This window comes from Anopheles cruzii, chromosome 2 (genome assembly GCF_943734635.1).
Source record: "Anopheles cruzii chromosome 2, idAnoCruzAS_RS32_06, whole genome shotgun sequence".
NCBI lineage: Eukaryota > Metazoa > Arthropoda > Insecta > Diptera > Culicidae > Anopheles > Anopheles cruzii.
In genome coordinates this window covers 17,813,798-17,824,562 of record NC_069144.1, presented here as the reverse complement: position 1 = coordinate 17,824,562, position 10,765 = coordinate 17,813,798, and positions in this window count along the sequence as shown.

Sequence of the window (10,765 nt, the reverse complement as noted above, 5' to 3'; positions counted from 1 at the left end):
GTAGGATTCATACGGAGGGCGCACTGATTAATCGGTTCTGATGTGAAAGGCGCCAGTTAGAACCTTGGCCTAGAATAGTGTAATGCCGAGCTTCAAGTTGGTGATAGTATACCTACACCTTCGTTAGTTCACCTCCCGGTTCTGGCAGAACGAAAGTGTCAAACCATGCTGTTTATTGGTCATTTGTTGGGATTTGTTTGGCTTGAATCATAAGACACCCACTTATAGAGCATTTTAATAAAAAAAATATCAATTACAGATTGATGGCAGATGTCAACAAATTTTTTATAGAATGCGGAGAGTCTGCGACAGATTGACCTACTTCAAAACGTGTCACAAAACGAAAGAATTGAAATGCCAATTTAAATGACATAAATGGCCATCTTCCTTTAGTTTTTGAATTATTTCCATTTGGTGTTGGTGCTCATTTTTATTAAAACTTTTCATTATCGATCTGAAGTCTTGCGAATTATGCCTTTAGGCACGCCAACCAACAAAAAATACGCGATCATTTGTCTAACGCCACACTCTAATGCTCGGGCGAGGCTTTACCTAATGAACGCGAGGAGCGATTGCCGAAGCCCCGGAAGATCCGCCAACGGCGGACGCATCCGGACTCGCTCATTTCGCTTTCTGTCATCCTCACGGTGTCTCTCTCTCTGTCTCTCTCTGTCTCTCACATACAATCGACGCTCACAATCCCCGCAAATTCCGCGTGGCCAACCTTGAGGGCCATCGCGGCAAAATTGGCCGGAAAGCTAACGAGCTGAATCCGAAATAATTTACAGTCTCATCGCGTCGCGGACCGGGTGGGGGGCCTTTTAGGCGGAACGGGGGTGCACGTACCTTGAGGCCGGGGCCAATCTTGGGCCACATCTTTCACAAAACCCCGCGATGGAACCCCCCCGCCGGTTACGTAAAGCCGAGCGCTGTGACAGAAAACATTTCGTCCTGGGCGGTGCCGGTGCCGTGGTTACGATCCGCTGATGGTTCCGCATTGCTGCCGAACGGCCGCCCAGGTTATTGTGCAGTAGCAGCAGAATATGCTGAGTTTTATGGTTGGGCTGCTTTGAATGCTCATTGTTTTGTGATGGGTGATGGGTGATAATTTTGTCACATGTCGATTTGGGGGCCATTTGGCTGGGCGCAACTTTCGCCGCTTAAGAAATGTTGCACCGTCAAGAGCCAGTGCAGTGGAGCCTGAACAGGTAATTGAACCGAAAGTGATTGTTCCGCAATTTAGATGTGCGAGTTTAGAGTGAATCGCTCACGTTTCGACGTTTTCGATGTTTTTCGATGTTTAACGAAACGTTGTCTATGAATGGCGCGCAAAGCAATGACGTGAGCTTGAACTAATGTTTCTAAATGAGAATTTTACGATGTTTGTGGTCCCAAAATAGATGTTATGCCGCACCCAAAGCCGTGGATAATCCTCGTCGAAGTTGAAGCTTTGCTTTGGTTTAAAATTAAAAACATGACGGCGCGACCCGAGGAGTAGCTTCGTCGTTGCCTTCCCTTAGTTTATTAACACTTATCGCGCACACAATCTGCAGCAGTTGCTGAAAGAAAATGGCACCAGCACGTCACCGGACACGAGTGCACCCTCGCGGGCTCATAAATATCGCATTAACGCCAGGCTCGTTAAACTCCGCCGAACGGGAGAGGCTCATAAAAGTCGGCCTCGCAGACGGCGAAACTTATCTCACACTTCACACCGGTGAGGCTTATTTTGTTTCTCGAGAGGTTGGAACAGGTTGTGGGAGCAATGCAAAACCGGACCGGACCGGACAGAGGTTCACAGCTGCTAGGTAATCGATTCGTACCGCGCGCGAAGGCCTTTCCGGTGATGGGTCCACCGATACGTGGGCTAGCACCTCTAATGGTGCGCCGGTGTTTAGATAGTTTCGGACCCAAGACTTTGTTGCACGATTCGTGCAGCGTTGCGTTATTTGAATCGTTAAGCTAGAGCGGCCCCACAACTTAACCCCTTAATTCAAACCGGCACTCCTACATTAACGTCCCCGCAACATGGCACGAATCCGTGAATCCCGAGAAGGTCCCGCAATTTTCTTTCCGGTTCAGAGCGTTCCGATTCATTCGCCTTCGGGCCCATTGGGCACAGCTTTTTCCCCGGCAGCCGGCAGCAGCCCCAGTGAGTGAGTCATAGGGGATCGCGGACAGATTAAGGAAGCAAGAAATGGCTTATAATTTCACTGCAACACATCATGCGCCCGTGAGCCGCTTCGGGAGACGCGCTGTGGTCGAAGGAGAAGCCGAAGAAAATCCGCGCACTCAAAAGGGAACCCACTCGGCAGAATTATCTGGGCCAATTAATTTAAGCCTATTAGAGGATACATAATGAGCGTGTGTCTGTATGTGTGGTGGTTCACTCGAAGGTGAAGCCTGCCACAGTAAAGGCGCAGGACTTGCGGATGAAACATCTGGCGCAACCGAACCGAAAGTGGACATAATAAATTATTTTAAATCCACCATAGACTCACACACGCGTGGATGGTGTTTGGTGTCGTGGAATCAGCCTTCTACAGAACCTTACAAAGCGTCTCGCCCTGTCGCTCACTTCTAATTAGATCTGTTGCGGTTATCCAAGTCCACGAAAATCCCCCAACGTTAATCCCGGAGTTTTATAATTTTATGTTGCTGCAGATGATTCAAGTAATTATCGGCTGAATCCGCTTGGGGATCCACAATTCGCCCAGCAGCAGCAAGGGGCGGGTGCGCCGTTTGATTGCGGGTCTAGGTCGGGTGAATTGCAGAATGCGCCCTCCTGTGACCCTAATGAGCAGCGAGCGGGGCGACCATAATGAGGCACTCCCTTGGTGGCGGTGCATTCGGGAGCGCGGCCCCGAACCCTGGCTTGGCCCACATTTTCAAGCTGGCGTACTGGCGCGGTGAGAGAGAGAAAGGGAGGAGGATGACCCAACGGGCCGCCATGATCGTGACTTGTATTAGCCCCGCTAATGGTGCTCTATCGACAGGAAAAGGAAAAAAAAACGGCTAAACGCAACGCGGAACGGCGCGAGAGCATAACAAAAACATTATTACTATGCTAACCACCCAACCGAACGCAACGATCGGTGCGATGGGACGAGCGGGGTTGCGATGTTTAATGTTTGGCATGCAGCCCGCGTGCGAGTGTTTAAGGTGCTCTCGATGCTGTTGTTGCGTCCGGGGGGGCCACCTGACGAGTTGGCGACCTGCAGACTCGGCAGACTAAACACTCGTCGGGCGGTTTGTTATTATCATCCAACCGACGGCAGCCCTGGCGAAAGTGAGCGGGATTTCTATTGCAGCTGACGTCCCTCGCAGGGCTTGGAAACGTATCTTTCATAATTAGAAAGCTATTAAACATATTACCGTAGGTTCATTATTTAAATAAAGTATTTTACATCAGGGCTTTATGAAAACATTCGGCAGCGTTGAACTTTGAAGCATTTGTTTATGTGAATGCCGTTGGATATTTCAACAAACAATTAAACTTATATAATTTAATTAGGTAAAGCTCTTGTTCAATGTTCAGTTATGAAAGGAATCAATGATAGTTTTACTATTTCATAAAATTATAAATTCACTGTCAACTCAGCCAGCAGAAGATATACCAAATAATAAAACACTTTTCTTTTGATCTTATAGTCCAAATAACATGGAATAAAACGGGGAGTGGAAATGGTTTCACGAAAATGGCACAAAAATTCCAATACTTTTCGCCCCAGGCACCGGCTGCGGGGAGTGATTTCCTTTGGGGTTCACAATTTTCTCAACAATCACTCGCATTTCGCCTGGCGCCCGAATTCACCTGACAACGTGCGCGTGCTGGTGACGTGCACGTCATGCGAGTGGAAGTAATGAACGACCAATGTTGCTGATGATGGTGATGATGGTGATGATGATGATGAGTGCTGTTGTGGATTGTGGACTGTTTGTGCCGCTAATGACAGCTCTAGTGCCGCTCGGTTACGAAATTGGAGATCGCGCGGCAGCAGCCCACCTTTGGGATCCTTTTTGGGAGGGAGCGATGTCGTCGGGGAAAACTTTCGCTTTTCACCATTCGCGCGGCCCTTAAGTAAATATACTCGAACCCGGACCGGGTCGGCGTGAAAGGCAAAAAGTTACTAACGACTAGTGGCCACCACAGAGCGACAAATTACCACCGAGCGACCGGCCGAGGTAAGGAAATTATTGTTATTTGTACGGGAGAAAAGCACAATTCGATTCGTTTGCGGGCCGGTTGCGGGCTGAAGAAGCTCGCGTGCTTCGTCGTGCCGGTCTAGGTTAGTAAATATTGGAGCTTCTCGTGGTCTAATCCTGCACGGCCCGGCTGGGTGCGGTCAACGGTAAGGGCATAAATCAAACCAACTTGTGGCGACATTTTTCTCCGGCTTTAATTCGCGTTCGTTTGGTGGATCGGATAATCGGCGACAAATGTTTTAGCTGTCTGTCGTCACCAGCGTTCTCCCCCGGGAGGACGGATTAATTGGCCAGGGTGTGATCCACTGTGTGGTCGTTGGGGTATCAGTATTTTATTAGCTCAGTTCGGCCGCGTAATTAGAAATTAAAATATTGATCAATTAACTGGACATTTGTGATTTTCTTTCGGGACACTAATGGTAGCTGATGACTTAGTTCGAGGTCCTTCTTTTCCCTATTTGTACTTTCCATTACACCAATTGACTGTAACACCATTTAAGTAATGCTTTAAGCGAGCTATAATATTATGAACTAATTGCTGATGTTAAAAGCACCACCGACGAGTGGAAATGTGTGATATAATCCGGTAATTTTGAAAGTCAATTTGTCAGCAATCACGGTCAGACACAGTGGTGAAAATTCGCCACAGAAAACTCACCCGAAGCGTGACTCACACACTCAGGGCATACACCTGCTCCGTCAACTATTTGCCCCAACTTCCCACTCAACATTATGTTGCGCCCGCGAATTAAGTGGTCAAATTAATAAAACTCAAGCACGCGTAAAATGATTGAATCCAGTTACCGGGCGACCGTCCGTCATCATCTCCAAAAACATGAGGCTTCATCGCGGCATCGCATTTGATCGTTTAGCGTGTGCAATATGGATGCCGGCCGGCCGTCTGGTGCTGATGCTCCGAAGTAGTAGAGGGCCCCCGGCTTTAATCCGCAGCAGACCGACCACGGACGATGCCATTCGGGCTGGGCCGCGGCAACTTTTCGGTAACAGGTTTTCGATGTTTCGTAATGCCATCTCGTCTCGGCCGCCATCGGTGGTAATGTGGCCAGCCTCTACGGTGCCCGTTTTTTGCGTTCCTTAATTTTTATTCCGCTCTCCCATGGTGCGCACGCCGATGGTGGCTTCGAATTGGCCATCGAATTCGATTACGGGTTTTGTCCGCAACTTCATGCGGTGTTTTTTTTTCGGGCTCATTCGAGGCATTTCACGGGAGGCAGAATGTTCGGGTTCGGGTGGTGCTGTCATCGTTGCAATTATTGCTCGGGCCGGGACCATCTTCCCGGAAGGGCCCGGATGTGGCCAGGGCCATTTGCTCCGAGCGCGCTGCCCAAATAATCGCGCAATCGTTTTATTGCAACTCCAGCGGGGCAGGAGTGTGGGTAAATTGCTGGTGGTGCAAGATCGGGTTCCGGGGACACGACGGTGGCACGACATCTTGGGTCGACGCTAGGCACAGCCAAAGTAATAGTCCATTTGTTTGGGCTAAAAGCTTTGGGCGTTCCGCCAACCGGCGCCGGCGATGGCGACGACGATGACAATTGATATTCGTGGCAGGTCCGCGAGCGCGCGCACGTGTACCGTCGATTATGGGGCACTACTTTTATCCCACCCACCACATCCTGACACCCCAAGGGGCTCGCTCCTCGCTGTCAGGGTGGGAAAAACCAATTGTCACCCCAGACGGACTCGGCAGCATTTTCCCACGGCAACGATGACGGCGACGACGAATAATCCCAAACGGCACTCGGGCAGGAAGGACATTGGCGTAAGGACACAACTTTCGTTCGCATAATTAGACGCCATAAAAGACAATGACGACCGCCCTTTCTCGCCGGGTTTCCTGGGCTTCCCGTGCTGTGGAGTGTAAAATCTGGTGGATGGTAATCGTAATAATTATGGCACTAATTATAATCATCCTAATGGAACCCGTTACGATCGGGCAGCATCTTGTTTGGTGGCCATCGAGTGTCGCCGGTTGATAATCGAACCGAGGCGCACTTGCCGCGGTCCTTGGGGAGCGCGCCGGTCGACAGCAGGAGCGAAGGACAGCAGGTTTGCAATCGCGACCGCGACTCGTAACGAGAACGGTACGCGATCGGGGCGAGTGAAGGATTAACGAAACGAAGAAGAAGATTCCGTCAGGAAAAGAGACAACAACGAAACCAATAGAACCACCACCAGGAAGCGCACCCATAACAAGACTCTGATGGGGAGAGACGATGGAGATGAGCGACAAAAAAAGCCGCACCAAAATGGCAGAAAAAATAAAACGATACCGACGGGGCCGCAAGACGAAAATGGAGATCGTTAGCATAATTTTCTGTCACATTCTTTTTGACGACCATTCCGTGTGACGGAAGAGTGTCCGCGCGGAGCCGTCGCCTCATTCCGAGCGGTTCCGAGCCATTGGCGATGGCTGCAAATTGCAGTTGATTTTATGTTCGCCCAAGAGCCGCCACCAAGCGAGCCGCCTTCGGGATGTTCAGCTTGAAATTGTGCGAATTGTTCATTAGTGTGTCATTCTACTGCGCGGAAAAGCGGAAAAGTTATTGAAAGGGTTTTCTTTCGCCACTCTTCGGGTACGCTTTACAATTTCTACCCGAGTCCCAGGGCGGATGCTGAATGGCTGGCGAATGGGAATGATTTAAATGCGAACGAAGGGTCCCTGGCGGACGGACGGGGGGCCTGAGCTCGGCTCCTCGGCCGGTTGGACAATAATTTTGATTAAACATTGATGACTCGGTCCGTCCGCTCGGCGGCGGTTGGGCGGCAACCCAAAAACCGGTTTAAAGAGAGCCAAAGACCTAGGAAGGCCGGCGTGTTCCGACAGAACTTTGCGAGTCGATTTGTTGGACGGACCCCAGACGACAAGTTCGGTTTCTTGCTCTACTCGGCTGCCGGCAGAGCTCTTGGGACTTTTTGTCCGGAGCTGAACATATGTTTCCTTGCCGTGGCCGATAAGTAGAGTGTCCGTGTACGGTGGATTTCGCTTGTCAGCCGGATAGTGCCGGATCTAGCGCGCTGGTTTCTACTGGGTTAAGTAAAGTGAATAAAATCACTTTATAATTTTACCAACTAGGTGGAAAAACTGTTTAGGTCAATTGTTCGTCTTCGACCTGCAACACATGGGTCAATAATTCCAAGACATGCATTTTTGAGCAGCATTTTCAAAACTCATTATTACTCGTCCACGCAATCTCCTCCAATTGCGATTTGTTTTCCGTCATTCAGCATTCTTAAGCCGGACTTTCGAAAAAAGTTTGTTCTCTGTCTTCTAAGTATAATTCATGTTGGGCCCAAATCACTTCTTTTTCGGATGCAAATCACATATCCCGCTGGATCCAATGGCAGTCCCAACAAGTAATCGAAACATTGATTCAAGACAGACTGTGACAGAAGTGGTTTGAGTGTTAATTTTTAATGATGATACCTAAGGGTAATCGTTTCGATTTTTTAACCCATGCGATATTTACTGTAATGTAGTTTATACCATACTTGCAGTAATGTAATGACATTATGACGATAAAGTAATTAAAACATTGTTTAAAACACGCGATTTGCATTTTTTTACAATAAATCTCTGAAAAGATTGAAAGATTCAAATTAGTTGAGATTAGTTATGGCAAATAAGTTATGAATTTGCTTACTATTGCTTTGTTTAAATCTTTGGCATTATTTGAATTTGAATGCAGTTTACAACGGGCCACTTACGGCCATTGGATTCAGAAAGAGAGAATCGAACCAAATTAAGGCACATTGCAAACCTGGAAATTGTACAAGCAGAAGAAAGTGAGCAAAATAAGATCGGATCAGCAAACTGCAGGCACAATTGACCGGAGCAATGGCTTTCCTCCTGCACCCACCATTCCTAGACGTCCTTTGGCGAGAAATCAATTATCGCATTCCGCACGGCGCAAGCTACGTAAACCTTCGCTAATCGATTAACACATCAAAAAGCCGGCACGACCAAGAACATGGCACGCGGAATGCGCAATTAGCGGAATCATAAAGTGCATCTCACTCTTCGGGGACTGCACCGGAATGCAGCGTTTCGCCGATTCTTGCGCCAAATTAAAATGCTTCACAGTCGGAACAGCCCGCGGAAACCCGGCGACCTTGGGGCAGCTTTCACTCCAGCGCGCGCGCCTCGGTGGGCGAAATCTTGGTTTATGGGATGAAAGCATAAAAAGCATTTCTCTCCGGCACGGGCACGCGTGCAGATAAGCTGCACTCGACGGCCACCACCGGCCCCGACCAATCAATTCGCGGCCACCACATCATCATCGACGGCCGGTGGCTGTTTTCACATAAAAAGCGTGCAACATGGAGCATAACCGCGAGCTGCGAATCTTCGCGAGCTGCATTTCCATGCCCGGCTGCTGCTGCCGTTGTTAATTGAATTGTTTTCACTTTTCGCCACAGCCACAATTGGCTCCGCCGGTCCGGTGGCGCTCGATTCCCTGACGTCCGGGGCGCGCTCCGTGCACGGTTTGTTTGCGAGAAACACTGGGCGGGCGGCGCGATGGCGACGGAGGATTAAACATTGTTGTGATAAGGGGTGGCGCGCGAAAAACGGCACACCGGACGGTGGAAAACTGCCCCGGGGGAAAGTCTCCGCCTTGACGTTGGGCGACAGCGGACGGCAGAGTATGGGTTGGGCGCCTCGTTGATTTGTGCGCCAAATTTGTGGCCAAACACATCAATCAGCGGTGTGCTGCCGGATGCTGAGCTAAGGGATCGCCGTTTCATCGCCGGGCGTGCTGGAGAAATCGGTCCTTGCGCGCGCTCGTCATAAAAGGGAATCAGATCAGATAGAAATTGGAAAAGCCAGCGTGAGGCGAGTGAAGCGATTGGAGCGATCCAATGGCTGCTGCTAGGTGGATTGTCCTATTTTATTTTGTCACTTTGTTGCAGTAAGACGTTGTGATGAGGCCAAAGTCGAGTTTGTTTTCCAGTACCCGGTTTGTACATGGTTATTTCCAAGTCTCCATTAAATATTGTGTTTACGATGGAATCTTTGGCACGGACTCGCTGGAAATGTTCGACGAGCGACTCAATTTAAAAAAAAACACAAGCTTGTTGATGGTTAAAAGTAATGGCAGTTAGAACTGAATTGTTGTTTGAAAATATAGACCGATCGAATCGAATCGAAAAAGGAAAATAACCGAGATAGCGCCATTTTTCCCGATATAGGCCCTGTGTTACCAGATTTTCTCAATATACTACTTCTTTTTATATTTTCTATTTTCTAAAAGACAATCTAATTGATTTTTTGTGGCGTCTCGAAAAGTATGTTACCAAGATGTACCTCTTATTTTGCTCTATTTCAATTATTTTATTTATTCTTTTTGCTTGTTTATTTACGTGTAGTGTAGACATTGTTTGATATTTTATTTACTGTCTTTGTTCTCTTTTACATTTCTTTTGCATACTTTTCTTGCTTTCCTTTCATTATTTTCATTTTTATCATCATCTTCGTTCGTTCCTTGGGTTTTCCAATCATTCTTTAGTCTGTTTTGAACATTGCAAAAGATCTGTGGCAGAGAAATGCTACGTGGATTTGGTATGTTGTCGCAAATGGCAAATACCGATCATAGGGTGTTCACCGTTTTGTCTCTGATCTACCTCTGATTTAACTCACTTTGAATTTTTTTTTTCAAAGTGTTCGGTCGCCATCAATCGCGCAGCGCGGATCGCGTTGAAAGGCATCACATTTTTATTTGCTCTCCAGAGCGCCGGGTGACGGGTTGAAAAATGGCTTTCACTCCACGTGGAAGTCGAGTTGCGTGCCGGGCCGGAAAATGTTTTACACCACCCGCCAAATGTGTCACCCGCACACGAGACTGAAGCAATCACCCGAGATGGGCACGCAGGACACCGGACACGCTACGCCAAGTGGATACGCGTCGGTTTCTCACGCACACCGTCAGCCCCTCGGATCGGATATCGCCGGTTTTCCCAAGCTATGAGAAGGGCGCCACTTACCAGTGGTTTGTGGAAAGAAATCGGTTCGTTAACCATAATTAGAAAGTGTCTATCGATTCCATCAGCAGCACTCACGAGAAGGGCCCCTCGCCTGCCCGGTCGATAGCGGCTCGGGGAAACGGGACGCTCAAATTTGATGAATGATGATAACGGCTGCAAGGGATGGTCCCGGCAGCGTTTCACTTAATTATGTAATAATTTATTCATCGATAGGACACGGCTCGTAAGGTCCACCTCCGGCGAAGGTTGGCCCAGCGGGAGCGAGAGAGAGAGACAGTGGCAAAAGTTTTGCCATTCTCGCTCAATTGTCCCTAATTGAGCAATTTCTAACCCATCAAGACCCGGTAATGATCGATGTACGGGAGCGCCAAAGTTTTCCAAATACCGCCCCATACCGCCGTCCTGGAGCCACCCCAAATGACCGATAAATAATTGGCGACTCGCAAGCTGCTGCTGCTGCTGACCTGCATTCGAAAACGGCCCAGGGTCCCATTGGATGCCCCACATAGGGCGTCCATTACTAAAAATTGCATTCGACCTTTCCGTATTCCCAGAA